Raw genomic sequence first — 20,248 nt, forward strand, 5'->3', positions numbered from 1 at the left:
AACTGTATATGCCATATTGAAGAGAAGAACTAGTGCTTTCAAATTATATAGATATATGTATGATTACTTAAGGCTAATCATCCTTTATCAATACGATTTCACACAGCAATTTTTTTTTTAAATCTTCTCCGGCCATCATACTTCATAAGACAACTGCATTTTCAACCATTTTAATTACAAGCTTGATGGAAACTTAGAGTGTATGAAATCTACATAATTTTGTGGACAATGTAGAATAGCAGACAGATTAGAAATATAATATATTGTAATCTAAATTATGTGCATTATAGTGATTAGTGAGAAAACCGAATAAAGCAAACATTTAGAATGTTAATATACATTTCACATGACCACTCCTCAAATACTCCATTTGAGAACCCGTAGTAATAAATTGAGATTGCAAGCCATAATTTTTTACAAACCTAGTAATTTTGGTTGAGCCATTCACATTGTGGAAATTGGAGAGGCATGTAACTGCACGCATGTCCTTCCACTGAATTACAAGCATATTCCCTCAATCCTACACCACCTCATGTCCCAATGAGCTGTCCTGCATTCCCATCTTTTGATGCTTTTAAATTTACAGGCATTAGTTCCCATTTCTAACAACTTAACCATAAGAGCTGGGGATGTGTAAAATTTGTCAAATCAAACATTGTGGCCCTGGTCTTTGAATGGCTGCTAACTATTCAAGTTACATGACAAGTCAGTGACACGCCCATCATGACTACCTGTGTAAACATTAAATTCGAGAGTATACCCCGAGTCTGATGTTGCAATTACCCATATTTAAAACCCTACCGAGTAGCCTTGCCCTTCATGTATTGTTTAAATCCTGACCAATCGTATTTTATCTAAATTACACAATGATGATTAATCGACTTTATAGACATTACAGTTTTATCGTCTGTTAATGCTGATATTCTGTAAAGCTGCTTTGAAACGATGTGTGTTGTGAAAGGCGCTATACAAATAAAATTGACTTGACTTGACTTGACCAAGCTTTAGACTTGACAATACGTTCATCTATTGCAAGATTTTGGTAAGCCTGAAAGAGCTGCTTGCATTTTTGTTTGAGGTGGTCCATAAGATAACTAGAGATGCACCAATTGAAATTCTGGGCTGATACTGATACCAATGTTTAAATAACAATATAGCCGATAGCCAATACCATTTATTTTAATTTTTTTCTTTAATCCCCCTTTTGTGCCAGTGAAACAATGACATCTTTATTATTAAAAATAAATGCTATCTTTGAATGAGAACAAATTCAATCATACAAATGTTTGAAACAACATTTAACATAACCTTCTTTCACATGAAAAATTACTTTTTTAAGAGCCTCTTTAGCATGCTATGCATCTGCCACCTCTATGAGAAGAATTTTTCAGTACATAGTCCAACAAAAATTATTTTTGTGAAACATAAATTTAATTACATTTAAATGTAAAAGTGATTATAAAAGCAATAAAATATCAAATAAAATATAAAAGATAAATAATTAATACATAAAAACATAAATAGGTCTATCTTTCAGCTCTTGTGTTTTTCATACATAATACAAAGTTCTTGTGTTTCCATTAAGCACAAACTTACAGTAGGTTGAATCATGGGGCTGAACATGGGCCTCTTTACAAAACAAAAATTGGCTTCTTAGGAAATACCTTCCCATAAAGTGGGCACCCTCTTCTAATCTGTATATTAATGATAAAATAAAATCACTGGTACCTTATAGCCTATTTCTTATTATGATGTATGTTTATCTTTACAAAGATAAGCATCTCTGCCTTGTCGCAGCTCAGTCTATTTCTCTTCTCATCCAAGCTGTGAGATGCAGAGCTAAACAGCCACTCACTGTCCGTGCTGCTATATGGAGCACATAGGTATTTGCGTGCCATGCTACCTGTTCATCACAAAGTTGCAACGCTGCCTGTTCATCATAACGCATTCGCATCAATATCAAAAGTCAGTATTTCATGTCAACAGTGCATTCACTCTCATAGTATGGCAGACAATCACGTAATCTCATGAGGGCAACTCAGTCAAGGTTCATTCACTTGTCATTCACAGTCTGCATGCCCGAGCGTTCCCCATCGGGGAATTAAGATAATTATTCAGGCATATCATCATGTACAGTCAATGCTTATCATACGGGCTCTCATTACTTCATTCAGTAAGATTCCCCCATTTTGCGGTCGCCTTCGCCCAAATCACGTAATGGGTGCGTTCCAATCCAATTCATCATCTCTATGCCCTACTCACTAGGAAGACCGAGCCCATGATGTGAGCATTCCAAGGGAGCATGACATCACAGTTATACCTGTTGATGTGCGCCCCCTTCTTGAGCACAAACCATGCAAATTACATACCCAACTTAAATGGCTGTATCTACTGGCCCCCTTGGAGTATGGACACAGTTGTAGTATCTTTTGAAAGAAGACACTTTGGGCTTCACTTCTCAAGTTTCAGAATTAATATATGTTGTTATTTTAAAGCAAAAAAAAAAAAGGTTTGGACTTTGAGATGGGCTCAGTCTGTTTAGAAGACTTCATATATAAGATAATATACAGTTTTGCAACAGTAATGCTGCTCAGATTGCATAGTCTTTCGAAGAACGACGATGAAGCGTAATTCTTTCAGGCGAGATCTCATGTAAACAATGGAGAACATATCAAGATTTATAATTACGTACAAAAGTGCTACTGGACGTTATAGAATGAACTCTGTCACGGACAACTGACGCAAGCAGGCTGCACTGGATTCATCTGGCGATTGCGATTTCATAATAAGGTATGAAGTCCCATTTTTGATATTGCATGTCGTCATCCGCACTTCTGGCACAAATAAACAAATTGCTGTTTCTGGAGGATCGCTGTCATGCAACTGAGATCGGATATCAACTTCGAACACTTAGACCTTCGAAAATACGTATAATCCGTTAACATTAATCGCATATCCATGCATGCATATATCAGAATGCAAATATATTAAACTAAAGCAGAGTGACGTCACTCCCGAGTGCAAACAAATACGTATCAACGGGTTAATATAGCCTTCACCAAGCCTTGTGAAAGAATTTACTTTGTTCGGTACAACATTCGATGAGGTTCCCAGAGCGCCTCCAAAGGCGCATTTACGTGATCCATAAAACACAGCATTTTCTTACACCAGACGTACTTCCATGTTCTCATCGCTAGCACCACTGTTGCGGCGCGCCTCTGAAACCTAGCGGTAGGCTCCGCACTGCTTCCCCTATTCATCAGATTATCTACATGAAGACTCTTATGTTCCTTTTACAGCCAACAATAAAACTCTCATGAAGCTGAGACATTATTCTTCTCACCGCTTTGCTCCAGCTCAAGGAATAAGAGGGAGGAGAGAGAGAGAGAGAGAGAGAGAGCGAGAGATGAAAAAAAAACCCACAACAAGCCACATCTCTAGAATTTCTAGACATCACACACATTCTCTAACCATGCAAGCTTCCCCCCTAAATAAACATGACAGGATCAGGTCTATGTTCACGTCGTTCCCTGGTCAGTTTGGGTCTCCTAACGCAATCTCCAGCCCTATCAGCCCACCTCAATTTTGCCATGCTTATCATTCCTCAAGGCCACTCCGCTGTTTTTCCGCCTCCTCACACTAGCTCATTCCATAGACAGCCTCTCCTACCCACCAATCGATGATGGCTGGCGAGAATCTCCGGATGACACGCCCCTATTCTCGGACATGGCTCCCTCCATAGGATTCAGGGGTTGCCGTCTAGGACCATGGTTCACAGGGGAATGGCCAGAATTGTACTTTCTTCAATATAGCTTCCTACGCTCCAGACGCTCTCTTTGTAAGTAATCCCATTGCTAGATATTTCATAATTGAATGTATTTAACAAATGTTCTCGATCTACAATCCCAGTATTGATGCTGCTCAGCGGAGGGAAGAAAGAAATGACACCGAGACCCAAGCTTCAAATCCTTCCTCGCCATTCGTACAGCACTTCATCATACGGTCCAGCAAACAACCTTCCCCTCTACCCTCCAATGAAATGGTTCTTTATCCTATATGGGGTAAAATATATGTTTGAGTTCAGAAATAGGAAATACATTCCCAGAACCACTGCAGCCTCATTCCGCGATGACACAGCAAGCTACATCTACAAAAGAAGTTTAAAATAGGTCTTTCTTATTCCACACCCATCATCACGGCCAGCGTCATATGGGTTCCCTCCAGAATCCGCAGTCGTTACTACAATCAATAAAGTCTGGCCCTCCTCGAACCATCATGTCCCCTATGAGACGTCTGACATGGCAGAGCATTTCCTGTAACTTCATCATCCCAGCCAGAAACATTCCCGGGTTTTTCAACATAGTCTCTGACCCGCTCCCTCGCGTCTCAGGAGTTCCACAGACCAGCTCTACGGGCACCCTTCGAGGTATACTGGAATCTACAATGAAGATGCTCGGCCGCTGCTCTCCCCAATCGTACCTGAAATAGTCAACTTTACCCAAATCATCAAACAAGCTCAACTCCCCATCAGCCATAAGTTCTCATGCATATCTGGTGGTGGTTGGTGGCTCTTCCCCAGCTCATCCTTACCTACACAATGATTCAATTCAAGCAAGCTCACCGTTCGCAAGGATAGCACATACTATGTCCCCCCCTCCCCCTTCAAGCACAGTTCCTTCGCATAGGTATTGCTCAAGCCAGCCGCCCTCGCCGGAAAGCTCGCACCATAACGAGATATCTTTCAACAAGGTATGGCACGACAACATCGCCATTATCGTATGGCGTTATGTATGCTGTTCACTCTGGCAAAGATAACCATCAAACAACTTTCCCTCATCGGAGGGTTTTCATATCAAATGTTTTCTTTCAACGAGGGGATTGCACGCAGCGTCGCCATAATCGTATGGCTTTACGCATGTCGCTCACCTTTCGGCAAAGATACCTCAAACAACTTTTCCCTTGTCGGAGGGTTTTCATATCAGTGTTGTTTTCTTTCAACAAAGGGACTGCACGCAACATCGGCATTATCGTATAGCCCTACACACGTTGTCCCCTTCGGCAAAGATACCTCAAACAACTTTCCCTCGCCGGAGGGTTTTCATATCAAATGTTTTTCAACGAAGAGACTGCATGCAACGTCGCCATTATCGTATGGCTCTACACATGTTGTCCCCTTCGGCAAAGATGCCTCAAACAACTTTTCCCTCGCCGGAGGATTTTCATATCAAATGTCATATCAAATGTCGAAAGAAGGATTTTCTTTCAACAAAGACACTGCACAGCAATGCCAGCCTAAAGCAAAGATTCCGCTCAACCAGGGGCTCTCGACGGAGTGCCCAAAATCACACTCGAGGACAAAGAGGAAATGCACAGGGATGAAATCAAACTCGAGAAAAAAAAACAAAACTGCTTTCCCATCGCAAAGGCTTCACACAACCACGCCAGAGGTATTGCAAATTTCATGTCAAATTCTGACGCTCGCATCTCTTAATTCCTCCTCCAGAATGAACGCCCAACACAAGACCTGGTTCATACCAAACTGGATCATCTCTTTTGGGGGTAGGCTCCTCGCCCCTGCCTCCTATCTCCGGCAGGACATGACGGTTCCGGGTACAACTCACTCGGACTGCCGGACAGGGCCTACGCCAAAGAGAGAGACATTACCTCCCATTTTACATCTATCAAATTAATGGCATCTCAAACTTCACTCAAGCCTGCGTGTCTTCCCGATAGAAATGGAAGCGGAGCGTAGTTCTAGCGGGAAGACCAGCAGGTGTACATGATCACATCATTAGCTGGGTAATTCCTAGCCAATCGCACGTAAGCCATCGCTTTATAAGTCCGCTCACAATCCATCACATTGCTGTTTTGGTGTGCTAACACTGCAACCTCCACCACCCCACCACCACCAGTTGGGCCCTGTCCCGCAAGGGGGTAGGCTCCTCGCCCCTGCCTCCTATCTCCGGCAGGACATGACGGTTCCGGGTACAACTCCCTCGGACTGCCGGACGGGGCCTATGCCAAAGAGAGAGACATTACCTCCCATTTTACATCTATCAAATAAATGGCATGTCAAACTTCACTCAAACCTGCGTGTCTTCCCGATAGAACATGTCTTACAAACTGCATATGGCTGATCTTTTTCCGAGGCAGTAAAATACTCCAACACCACAAAATTTTCTTGCACATATTTGAAAACAAACCACATATGCCCACGGCACCCATTGCCCTCCTATGTCATGCGAGAGTCGTGTCCAGCCAGTGGCTGTGGGTGGTATTATATTATCACCTGTTGGATCTTCTCCGAATCTGCAGCTGGATAGGCAAATGTTGTCCAAGTCAAACGCAAATAGCCAACACATATAAACAGATAAACAGTCAACAAGGGGAATATCGGCCAATACCGATGTTTGCCCGATAAATTGGTGCATCCCTAAAGATAACGTAACTTCCTAAAATGATCACAATTATCCTCTGTGGTAGGGTCTACAACATGTAGAGCTGCTAAAAGAACCTTCTAGCGGTCACGCAACATAAATCCCCTCACTCACGAGCCCTGAAGTGACTTGGTTCATGGAGAATTGGAAACCCTATGTAAAAAAGCATCCTAAGAAATTTGTAAAATTAATTTGTGGTCACCTCCATCTAAGCTCCTTAGTAGCTAGAATTTGATGCACAGTTTAGGACGAGCTCCCACCCCTGATGGTTTGTAAAGCTGCATATCTCAGCAACTACAGCCTGAGTAAAAAACAGCATGAAAAGGTCAATTTCTCGCAACATCATATTGAAGGTTGACTGCACAGCCTGACACACGCTACCTAAGTCAATGTGTGGGCACCCGGAATTGTATGACACAACATCATACATGTACAGAGACCGGCCAAAAAAAGGCATCGCTTGGAGGAAAGTGAGCGAGGATGTTGGACTACCTGGTAAGTTCTGAAAATATGTGCATCTTTTTGATTCCAGCTATTGGTTGTACTTTACTATGAATCAAGTCATAGAAGCCCCTCCTCCTGTCCTGTTCTGGAAGAGAAGGGGGAATACTCACAGGTACACATTAATGGCACGAACATGAGTTCAAACACAAATTTATAATCCAGAGGTCAAACTCGTGCAAGCAATGCAAGGTGAAAATGTTCTTTGCGTTGTATGTGAAAGCACCATTAGTGTTACTGTGAGTATCAGTCATATGAGAAATATAAAAAAACAATACATACACTTTCATATATACCCAGTTGATGGTCAGGTTCCATCTCATCCTCCATCTCCTTGTGATCCGGGTCTTCCTGCAGTAGTTCCTGGTCCAACAGATCTTCCTCCTGTGTGCTTATGCCGTCATGCCACGTCCTCCTCTGCTATGAACCTAAGCTCATCAGCAACCAGCTGCCGCTTCCTCTTGAGGGTGCTGATTAGGGAGCCATAGTCTCTATCCATCTCTACAACAGAAAAAAGTACACAGTTGGTAGCCAGCAGTGTGTTCTTCACAAATTCATAGTCACCAAAGGCTTGCAGACTAACCAGAATGTCCAACTGCAGACAGCCCTCTCACACTTTACTTGTGTCTGTGTGATGGATGGGAAAGGCTATCTGCTAAATTATAGAAAGATATTTACCATTTTTTTATTACATGGTAAAATCAACATGCTAGATAACTTGCTAACAATAACATGCTAATCTAACAAGCAGGCAAGTTTCCAGGCAGGTCTGAACAGTGTCAAGAAAAAAAAAAGGTCTGAACAGCGTCTGCTCTCTAACTCACATTACTTAAGGTGGATCTTTCACTAGCGTCAAAATTGGCCAAAAAAGTTATTGATATTTAGTTAAAAATGTACATAGTATTGCTAGCTAATTTTTATTTAGCAAGTTTCACAGAAATCTGCTTAAAAATAGAGGCTAGTAGCCTGTCCTATGAACGCCAAATGGTCATGTCATTTTTTCCAGAAATAACTAGCGTTGCTCCTACAAATAAATGCTTTGTAACTAAAGCGTTTTGACTTTCAATAGACAATATTTACAACACATCGAAAGATCACCTCTGTTTTCAATTTGAAGCAGTAACTCCAACACTGGAGGTAATCTCCCTGGATATCCTCTCTGGCTCCGCCCAGGCAAATGGAGAATGAAGATGATGACGATACATTTATTATTCACGCCCAGTAACCCCTTAACCAATCACATGTACTTTTAGCTTATATTGTCATGAGTATCTGGCAGTTTTCAGAAATTAATTCGGTGATTGGACGGCGAAGATATTGAGACAGGAACCATGGGAATAATTGTTCCCAAATTTGAACGCTCTGGCTGGTAAGGGTTAATAAGAAAATACCAATACTCACATTTCTTAAGTGTACTTATTATAGTTATATTTAAACAGTAGGCAGAACGTACTTACTGCTGTAGCTGTTTCATGTTTTCACGTATCCTTCCACAGTAAGGATTTTTTCTCAGATTTTGATGTTTTTTATGTGAAAAGCTGGTCAGTCAAAAATCAAACTTAATATAAATAAAGCGTTGATTGAAGACAAATATGCATCTTGTATCTTTATTTTGAAGCTGTTCACCACCTACAGTTTATTATTTTTATTGTTAATGATTAATCGATTTTCATTTACTAACATTAACGATTGTCGATTACGCAATCCGAGAAGAGAATATTGCTGTGCAAGAAAATTTTAATCGATGTATAACTTAACAGAATAATAACACATGCAGTTTAATGGCAGTTGTTTTTTTTTTGCCGGCTCACTAGGGGGTCAGGAATTAGCTAGATAGCATGTCCCCATTAGGAACTACAATACACACTATGATGGCAAAAAGCAATGTTTCCCCATTAACAGCCCTTCAAATGTGTTTTCTGACAAAATTATTTTCCCCCAAGAAAGATTTAAATCGAAATTGATTCAATACATTATAATACATGTTTTTTGAGTGATGGGATTTGTTTTAAGGGCTCTGTCCCCATTGATGAGTGACTGATCAAGTAACGCCCAATCCCGGAACATTCACACTTATGATGTTGTAGGTAAGTAAAATAATTTTATTTAGACGGATGGGATGATAGTGGCTGACATAGCTCTGCAGCATGTTCAATAGACCAATCCTTTGGCAACATCACCACTTACGTGACACATGTAAGTGGTGACAAAAAACGTGTGCAAACAGTACATTTTATCGGATCCCGTTGTTGAAATATTATTTTGATTCCTGTTGAATTGTTTTTTAATAAACATTTTATATAAACATGTAAATTTGGTAGTATTTTTACTTATATTTTTTCTAATTAAAATTCAGTTTGACCAGATCCATCTGTTGTTCCAATTTATTTGCTGCTCACCATACAAAATTATTGTATGTATTTAACATAAGGATTATAACATAAGGACATCATTCCCATCAGTGTAACTTTTAAGTAATTGTAACGTATCACCAACTGTCTCTTTACTACGTACTCTTACATGTTACACAACCACCATTACATAAAAGAAGAAAAAAAAATTTGGACAAGAAAAGATGTTAATGGACATGTCAGTTTTCCTGCTGGTTCTGGATTGTTAGGTCCAAAAAGTTGTTGTCCAGTGCCAGTTCTGATCTTTTGCTTTACTTGGGTTGACTGTGGAACACAAGCATAAAATGAATTTGTCTGCTGACTGTGTGTCGTGACTGGGATGAGATGGATCATTCGAAGTCTCCTAATGCCATCTGTAACACGGTCAAGCTCGGAGATGGATGGAAGGAGACGAAGAGCAGTGATACAGTCAAGTAAGGCTCTTTGTGCTTCACTATGAATACTTCGGTGCTTTTCTCAGTTTAATCAGATCAGTGTAACACAAACTTTGTCAACTTAAACTTATCTGAGTCTTCAGCTTCACTACTGGTACTTATCAACATAAACTTCTCTGAGTCTTCAGCTTCACAATAACATAAGACACACCAGTCACTGGTCACTCGTGTCATTCTCTCTCTCGTCTGGCTGTGATATGACCATTTATATGCTGCTCTCCCCATGCTCAATGGAATTAGAGACAGGTGTTAAGACATAATTCAGCTCAGGTGCAAGCACCCTTAACGCTTTATCTCTCCAGACGGGCACTCGACCACGCCCAGCTGCCACAACATCCATAATGTTTTGGATTCAAGGTATGTTGTACATCAGAAGTACTGTTCAAATATGGAATGCATTCTAACTATACAGTTTTACCAGAATGCCTTTTTTATGTTCCAATTTTTAATTTACAAACACACAGTACTTCAGTTAATTGTACAAACAAAATCTTGTGAAAACATTTTACTGCACACCCTCAGTTTACGGCAAGATTGAACTGATAAGATGGTATCCAAACAAAGAGCCATTACTTTGATCTCTTCTGATCATAGATTGGTAGTTTGTGAAAACGTTCCTCTTTTGGTGATGCCTTCTCACAAAGTGTTGCTGGTTTTTGTTGTAAGGGAGTCCACCTATCGGCCTAAGGACAGAATCCAATAGCGTGGATGAAGGTCTCCTGCATGTTCTGTCTTATCGTGCGCAATAAATAATACTTTGATTATTTGATTTGAGTTCCATGTTTTATTAATCTTATCATTTATTGTTTTCTTTATTTAATCTTATTAATTTTAGTAATTCTCTCTTCTAGACTGTATATTTCAATGTTATTTGGGTCCTTTGCCGGCCAGACCGATCCTTTAACTAGAAACTCATCAGTTTCAGATATTAGTAAGTTTTTCTACAAAGTCCTTATAGGTTCATGGTTTTACCCATTTAGTCTTATTTGACTAAGTTCTATCATAGATTCTCCACTCATCGTTTTGCCCCAGTCAATTAACAGATCCTCGATCCTACTCTTAGTTTTTCCATTTAATTCTACTTGGCTAAGTCCTGTTATAGGTTCTCGGTTTGCCATTTAGCCTTTTACTTAACTAATGGAGTAGCTTAATTAAGCCAACTCTGACCATAGATTTGTAGTTATTAAGAAATATACTAAAAAACAGTCCTTCAGGATGAATTAAAAAGGTAACAATTTATTTTACCAGGTAATAGTAATACATTCAAACAATCCAATTAATATAATAAATCATACTCAAAATCATCAATTAATAATATAATTAAAGTTGCATTCCATTCAAACATTTACCAAACATAAGAAATTAAAATTGCACACTTTGTCTGTGTGGGTCTATCTGGATACAGAGAGACCTTTCTATTCAAATTGCAATTACCATTACCTGATAGAAAACGTCTCGGTTACTAACGTAACCTCCGTTCCCTGATGGAGGGAACGAGATGTAGAGCCGCGGGTTGGGCAACACCTAACACCTTTGCGAGGTTCTATAACCTCAGGGTTGAGCCAGTTTCATTCCGTGAACTGAATCGCATAGCCGAGTCGGACGGTCCTGATCAACCAACGCGATGGGTTGCGGCTTCTACCGCTCCCGGAACAGCCTGGGACTGGGGAGCAAGAATTTAGTCCTTGTGGCCCACGGAGACTGTCGGCTCGGGGCCGGGTTGTGCCACGGCTGGGCGCGTGGAAGCGGATGATCTGGCTGAGGAAACTGCTCTTTTTTTTTTAAATGTGGGTACCGCAGCCGTTGGGCATGCGGCGAAATAAATTTCAAAAGGAAATAAGGATTCTCCACCCACCCCTCCAGTGGGGGAGGGAGTGGTCTGCAGTTTCATGGCGCTTCAAAGCCTTCTTAGGGTTCTTGGCCCCGAGGGTGAAACCTAGTTTCTGGATGTGTTTGATTTCTCCCCACCACTGACGGTCATAAAAACTGCCTCGCGTACCTGGGTTGCGATCACACGCAGGCAGCGTTTTTATGAATGGTCTATGTTTTCAGTACAAGAACATAGCCATGACAGCATTGCGGTCGCGGCTTTTTCTTGTAGTGAGAGAAATCCACTTCAGCCGCCCCCCACACCTCGCCTCCTTCCTACGGGATTGAGGCAGGTGCCTCAACCCCCTCGAAATCCCCCGTCTCCCCGGCACGCTTGCTTGTTTCCGTCCGAGCTCGAGATGAGCATTCTCTTCAATGGGTTATGTTTTCAGTGTGAGAACATAACCGCGGCAGCGTTGCGATCTCTGCTTTCTCTTGTAGTGAGAGGAAGCCACTTCAGCCACCCCCGCACCTCGCCTCCTTCCTACGGGATTGGGGCAGGCGCCGCGGGCGATGAAAGACGATCTGGGGAGATCAACGGGACGCTTTCGCCAGGTAAATCCCCTCGAAACCTCCCGCCTCCCCGGCACTCTTGCCTGCTTCCCCCGAGCTCAGGATTAGTGCGGTCCGCTTAGCGGCCTACCGTCCGGTCCCTTGAGCGCTCCGGCACTGGATGACAACATCACCGCTGCATCGGAGACGGTAACAGCGGCGTCTGATGCGGATAACTTGCCGCCCAGTCTGAGCCTGACGCACGGAGGTCTGCTATGCTTCCCCGGCTTAATTGGTTCCGCGCCCCCGGTTCCTTCCCTGATGTGCATGATGAGCTTAGCAAGCCCAGCTTCCTCGCTACTCCACTCTCGCTACCCTCGGTGGTAGAACGGTCCCAGACCGCTCCCCCCAGCACGCCATGGCCCCCTCCTGCAAGTCCACCGGGCCAAGGCACTTCAAAATCTGCACTTGGGTAGTCCTGTTCTTGATGTGCCGCAGGAACTGCACTCGAAAAGGTGATGGCCACCCCCCGTGGTCCAGAAACGCAACACATGGACAGGACCTGGTCACAGTACAGGAGGTAGACAAAGCACGCTTTCTCAAAACACTCCCGTCTCCCAGCTCCGTCCATTCGGTGACACCACTTGACGACTCTGCCCAGCAGTCCTCAGTGGTGAAGAAACAGACGGAGGCTATTTCACACATCTTGCCCTGCCGCAAACTTGCCGCCAGGGGCCATGCCCTGTCTGCTCGCCGAGGGCATCCTCCTGCGGCTTTCAAGAAAGAAAGAACGTGGTGCTCTGCCTCAACTAACGTCTAGGTTACATATGTAACCTCCGTTCCCCGATGGAGGGAACAAGACGTTGTGTCAGAGAAGCGACACTAGGGGTCTCTCTTGAGCGCCGATATTCACCTCTGAACTATGAAAAAAGGCCAATGAGAGTTGGCAACCAGTATTTGCATGTCCCGCCCCCGGACATACGGGTATTTAAGCGCGCAAATACGGGAGTTCATTCAGGATTTTTCTGAAGAGCCGGAAATGGTCCGGCCACAACAGTGGCTCGGCTCAGCGACATGGCAGGGGAGACACAACGTTTCGTTCGGGGCAGGAAGTGCACAGCCGTGCAACCAGGAGAAAGCCGCTGTTGTGCGCCGTAGAATCCAACAGCATGCAGCAGAGGGACAGCAGGAACTCGGTGTGTACACGCAGCAGTTTGCAGACACGACCATCGGCTCCGAAGAAATTTTCTGAATGAACTCCCGTATTTGCGCCGCTTAAATACCCGTATGTCTGGGGGCGGGACATGCAAATACTGGTTGCCAACTCTCATTGGCCTTTTTCCATAGTTCAGAGGTGAATATCGGCACTCAAGAGAGACCCCTAGTGTCGCTTCTCTGACACAACGTGGAGAGAGCGACAGAAGGGGAACAAAAGAGAGTGGGCCCTGCTCTCAGCCCCAGCATCGAGCTCCCCGCAGAAGTTGGACGCCCCTCGTCTCATGGACCCCCTCGAGGACCTGGAAGGCTCCCTGGCGCTCCTGAGATGACCGACCCAGAGACCGAGATGGTAGCTCCAGAGCTGGTAAGACCGCTCCGTTCCCCGGTGGACAGCCGGGAGGAGAATCTTTTGTTAAATTCATTACATTCTCAATAATAGAGCTATTTCCTTTTGTCTCTGGGTCACCTGGCCCTCAAATGCTGTTCTCACGGCACTTTGCTTCCAGATCTCAACAGTCCCGGCTTCCTGAATGCGGAACCCCCGTCCTCAGCCCCACGACTGTTCCCCGGTCGGCTGGTTCAGACGAGCCAAGAGAACGCCAACATCAGACCTCCTCCTTAGTCACGAACCCGCCCCCTGATGGGTGCGCGGAGCAAGGTAAGTGCTTAGAGTCTGTTCTCCGCACCAGAACCTCGGGACGCTTCACTGCCTCCCGACGGCATATTACCTGTTCCACCCGCTGCGAAACCCCACTGGGTACGTCCAAAATACTTGTCCCCTTGGTGACCCTAGCACGGAGTTTAGAGGAATGGCTTTCACTGCCCAACCCTTTTCCCTGGCTGCAACGGACCATTCGACTCGGTTATGCAATTCAGTTTGCCAGGCCTCCGCCCCCCCTTCGTGGGCGTCCATTTTTCTGCAGTATACGGCGATCATGCCAAGTCCCTGTGCGAAGAAATCGCCTCTCTTCTACTCAAAGACTAGAGCCTGTCCCTCCAACCGAAGTGAAGAAGGGTTTCTACAGCCCTTACTTTGTACCCAAGAAAGGCAGCAGCTTACGACCGATCTTGGACCTGCGAGTTTTCAACCGGGCTCTGTCTAAGCTCCCGTTCAAAATGCTCACCCAGAAACAAATTCTGTCTGGTGTCCGGCATCTAGATTGGTTCGCAGCAGTAGACCTGAAGGACGCGTACTTTCACGTCTCGATCCTGCCACGATACCGACCCTTTCTACGGTTGGCGTTCGACGGTCAGGCGTATCAGTACAAAGTCCTCCCCTTCGGCCTGTCTCTGTCCCCTTGCGTCTTCACGAAAGTCGCAGAGGCAGCCCTTGCCCCGCTCCGAGAATCCGGAATACGCATACTCAATTACCTCGACGACTGGCTCATCCTGGCCCCCTCGCGAGTGTTACTATGCGCGCACAAAGACCAGTTGCTCAGGCACCTCAGCTGTTTGGGGCTTCAGGTCAACTGGGAAAAGAGCAAGCTCGCCCCGGTTCAGAACATCTCTTTTCTCAGCATTGAGTTAGACTCAGTCTCAATGTCAGCACGCCTCTCCAACGAGCGTGCACAGTCGGTGCTGAAATGCCTTCAAGCCAGGCACCGTGATCCCTTTAACTTTTCCAGAGGCTCCTGGGGCCGCGCCGCTGGGGTTGATGCATATGAGACCACCTCAGCACTGGCTTCAGACTCGAGTCCAGAGACGAGCATGGCGCCGCGGCACGCATCGTGTGAGAATCACCACCGCCTGCCGTCAAACCTTCAAACCCTGGACAGACCTCTGCTTTCTACAGGCAGGAGTACCCTTGCAGCAGGTGTCCCGACGCGTCCTGGTCACAACCGACGCCTCCAAATCGGGTTGGTGCGCCTTGTGCAATGGGCACGCAGCCGCGGGCCGTTGGAACTGGGCCCCGCTGCGCTGGCACATCAACTGCCTAGAGTTGTTGGCTGTTTTCTTTGCCCTGAGGAAGTTTCTCCCATTAATTCGAGACAAACATGACCTAGTTAGGTCAGACAGCACCTCAGTGGTGGCCTGCATAAATCGCCAAGGCGGAGTACGCCCCCACCACATGTCATAACTCGCCCGTCGTCTCAAGTCGCTGCGTGCCACTCACATCCCCGATAACCTCAATGTGATATCGGATGACATGACAACGTTTGCCCAGTGGGGAGTGGAGGCTCCACCCCCAGTCAGTCCAGCTGATCTGGGAACAGTTCGGCAAGGCCCAGGTAGACCTGTTTGCCTCCCAAGAAACCTCCCACTGCCCGCTCTGGTATGCCCGGACAGAGGCTCCCCTCGGGGCAGACGCATTGGCACACAGCTGGCCCACGGGGCTGCACAAATATGCATTTCCCCCAGTGAGCCTTCTTGCACAGGTGCTGTGCAAGGTCAGGGAGGACGAGGAGCAAGTCACCTTGGTGGCCCCCTATTGGCCCACTCGGACTTGGTTCTCGGACCTCACGCTTCTCGCGACAGCCCCTCCCTGGCGAATCCCTCTGAGGAAGGACCTTCTTTCTCAGGGTGCACCCACACCCAGACCTCTGGAACCAATCAACCAAGCCAGAGCCCCCTCTACCAGGCATCTTTACGCCCTAAAGTGGCACCTATTCGCAAATTGGTGTTCTTCCCAGGCTGAAGACCCACAGAGGTGCGTGGTTAGGTCAGTGCTCGTGTTCCTACAGGAGAGGCTGGAGAGGAGGCTGTCCCCCTCCACCCTCAACGTGTATGTCACCGCCATCGTGGCTTACCACGACACGATAGACGGCAAGTCTCTAGGTAAGCATGACTTAATTATCAGGTTCCTAAAAGGCGCCCGGAGGCTAACTCCCTCCCGGCCAAGCCTGTTTCCCTCCTGGGATCTCTTGGTGGTCCTCACGGGCCTCCAGAGACCCCCCTTCGAGCCGCTAAATTCAGCTGGACTCAGGGCCCTTTCTCTCAAAATGGCCCTGCTGATCGCGCTCGCCTCCATCAAGAGGGTCGGGGACCTGCAAGCATTCTCTGTCAGCGACAATTGCCTGGAGTTCGGTCTGGCAGACACAAACGTGACTCTAAGACCGCAACCGGGCTACGTGCCCAAGGTTCCTACCACACCCTTCAGAGATCAGGTAGTGAACTTGCAAGCGCTGGCCCGGGAGGAGGCAGACCCAGCCCTTTCGTTGCTGTGTCCGGTACATGCTTTGCGTATCTATCTGGACCGCACGCAGAGCTCTAGACATTCTGAGCAGCTCTTTGTCTGCTTCGGGGGACAGCAGAAAGGGAACGCTGTCTCCAAACAGAGGCTCGCCCACTGGGTTGTTGACTCCATTTCACTGGCTTATCACACCCAGGCCGTGCCCCCCCCTTGCAGGTCCGAGCTCACTCAACCAGGAGTGTTGCGTCCTCATGGGCACTGGCCAGGGGCACCTCCCTAGCAGACATATGCAGAGCAGCAGGGTGGGCAACACCTAACACTTTCGCGAGATTCTACAATCTCCGAATTGAGTCAGTATCGTCTCGTGTTCTCTCAGTTCCGAGCCCGTAGAACTCAGTAACACGCTGACGATCTGGCCGGGTGAATCGCTTGCACCTAGCGCCATTTCCCTCAGCCGAGGTAAAATAGTGCTCCTTTGTTCCCAGGAGACCCCATCTTTCGGATCCCTGGTTGATTCCTCCCTAGCCCTTTTGGGTCTGCAGTTCAGCAGAGGAACTCGCCGACCCAAGCCACTATGGGTACTCAATCTACCCTGTACTGGAATAGGTGCTCCACAGGTTAAGGCCTCCTGTTCGGACTCCCCCTGTGTGTAATTCTGCGGTACTGTCCCATCACGAGCGGACTCCTGTGTCTCCCTTAGGCAGTTCCAGCTGCCTCGGTCGCCGTGCTGTAGCTTCCCCCCTCCACGAGGCTGGATCTACCACCGCGCCAACTATCCCACATAGGACCTAAGAGGCCATGTGATGTATTCGCCACTCTTTGCCTACCCTACAGGGTAGGTGTGGTCTCCGCAGGGTCTTCTCCCCCTGAAAGAATAGGAAATGGGGTAAGACCCCCTTCCCTTAATGCATGTAAGGGCCCCAGCCGTAGTTGCTCTATGCTAGAAACATAGAGAGAAAAGAGGTCCAGCCAGGCTTGACCCGTTCCCAGGTTGGCAAGCATCACCTTGTCCCCTCACAAGGGTAACCAGAAGAATTCTGATGACTTTAATGGGGCATTGGTGAAGGGTACGTGCAGCCTGATACAGCTGGTCGCCTTTGCACGTAAGAATACCGCCCGCTACCACCGCCAACTTTCCCACATAGAACCTAATGTGATGTATTCACCACTCTTTGCCTCCCCTGCAAGGTAGGTGTGGTCTCCACAGAGTCTTCTCCCCCAGCAGTTCACGTACATGGCTCAGCGCATGGCATGATTGAAGTGGGACCCCTAGTGTCGCTTCTCCGACACAACGTGGAGAGAGCGACAGAAGGGAAATGTCTAGGTTACGTATGTAACCTCCGTTCCCCGATGGAGGGAACGAGACGTTGTGTCTTTCCCGCCACGTCACTGAGCCGAGCCACTGTTGTGGCCGGACCATTTCCGAATGAACTCCCGTAATCGCTCCACTTAAATGCCCGTATGTCCGGGGGCGGGATATGCAAATACTGTCGGCCTTTTTTCATAGAACAGAGGTATATATCGGCGCTCAAGAGAGACCCCTAGTGTCGCTTCTCCAACACAATGTCTCATTCCCTCCATCGGGGAACGGAGGTTACATACGTAACCTAGACGATAACTGATTCAATTTCACAGACCACATATCAAAGACAGCACGATCATTTAGATTTACACTTACACTTTACATGCCACACAACTTTTTGTTCAGCCACTTGTCATAACCAGACTGGAATACTGTAAACTTCTCACTGCAGGACTCCCTGCATGTGCAATTAGGCCCCTGCAAATGATCCAGAATGCAGCAGCACATCTGGTCTTTAATTAACCAAAGAGAGTGCATGTTACATCACTCCTTGTCTCTCTTCAATGGCTTCCGGTTGATGCATGTATCAAATTCAAGGCTCTGATGCTGGCATACAGAACAGTCACTGGGTCTGCTCCAGCATACCTAAAATCATTTCTGCAGAGCTACGTTCCCACCAGAAGCCTGTGGTCAGCTAATGAGCAGAGCCTTGTTGTACCAACACAAAGAGGCACCAAAACACTTTCACTGATTTTCGGTTTCACTGTACCATGTTGGTGGAATGACCTTCCCAAATCCAACTCCAATTTTCGTACCACTGTCTCGAGATGAATCGCTCACGATGTACTGTATTATTCCTCTTTGTCGCTTTGGATAAAACCATCTGCCAAATGAATAAATGTAAATGTAACTTTATGAACTATAAACTTAATATGAATAAAAGTGCATATTATGATTTATATTTGTATATTGTTGCCATGGTGCCCAGATATATATAAAAATTGAGTTTGTTTATTCCCCCAGTTTTATTAATTAATTAATTAATCAATTAATTCTCAAATGGCAACTCCTTAAGCTTTAATTAAGAATAATTAGGTTTCAGTTTTTAGTCAGGCAAAATATTAGCCACATAAATAATTACTTTGAATTTAAGTACTTTTTAGATATTCTCCAGTATCTTAGTCTACTGACTGTAATCCTCTGGAAAGTGCAGAAACTTAAAAATAACTCTGTTGATGCAACCCCTGTTATGCATTCTCAGGATGTAATTCATAAATTTAGTCTTATTTGTCTTTTCTGCTTCCTCTTTTCCCTCTTATTGTTTCTCTCTGCTGGCGTCTCTCCCGTCACAGTTCTGCACTTTTCCTCTCACTCAGCAAACATGCTCTGCTTGGATTTACACCCACATATTTACAGATAAACTCTGTCCCCTCCAACCAGTGTACAAAATGACTCATATCATAATATAGTATGATTTTGAAAAAGAAACTAATTGGAACAATTTGACAATTATTATTGGCAATATGCATACACATTGGAAAATTTCTTTTTTTAGCGTAAGCTTAGGTAAAGAAGCACAATTTCTGACACTATTGTTGTCAGACATTATTGTCTCACTCAAGTAGATAGGAGTTGCACTTGTATGCCATTTGTTTACATAGAAAAATATCTGGTCAGCCTGCCTGAGAGCTTTGAAAAGATGGCCGCCGATTACTAATACCTTACTTATAAGACTGTGCATCCTGTGGGCCTGGGTAGCTCAGCAAGCAAAGATGCTGACTACACCTCACAAGTTCGAATCCAGGGCGTGCTGAGCGACTCCAGTCAGGCTTCCTAAGCAACCAATTGGGCCGGTTGCTAGGGTGGGTAGAGTCAATTTGGGTTAACCTCCTCGTAGTTGCCATATTGAGGTTCTCGCTCTTGGTGGGGCGTGTGGTGAGTTGTTTGTGGATGCTGCGGAGAATAGCGTGAGCCTCCACATGCGGTAATGTGCTCAGCAAGCGACATGATAAAATGCACGGATTGACTTTCTCAGACACGGAGGCAACTGAGATTCGTCCTCCGCCACTCGGATTGAGGCAAGTCACTACGCCACCATGAGGACCTAGAGCGCATTGGTAATCGGGCATGCCAAACTGAGGAGAAAAGGGGAGAGAGAAAAAAGACCCTGCATCCCAATTCTCCCTAAACAGTACCCGAGATGAGAATTAGAATTTCCTAAATCATAGTATGTTCAAATGAGTGGCCCAAAGTTGCCCGTATAGTCTACTATTTCCATAAAATTTGGAAAGTGTTGATCCGTGAACACTATTTTGGCTAATATTGCCCACAATCTCTTGCTCAACAGAAGAGGAGGTTATGAGTTTGTTTTAGAACTACAATTGTCATACTTGAAAAACTACAAACACGGTGGTGAGACCGATGGTGCAATATCTCTTCATCATGTTTTTACA

Source organism: Xyrauchen texanus, chromosome 36, assembly GCF_025860055.1.
Source record: "Xyrauchen texanus isolate HMW12.3.18 chromosome 36, RBS_HiC_50CHRs, whole genome shotgun sequence".
Taxonomy (NCBI): Eukaryota; Metazoa; Chordata; class Actinopteri; order Cypriniformes; family Catostomidae; genus Xyrauchen; species Xyrauchen texanus.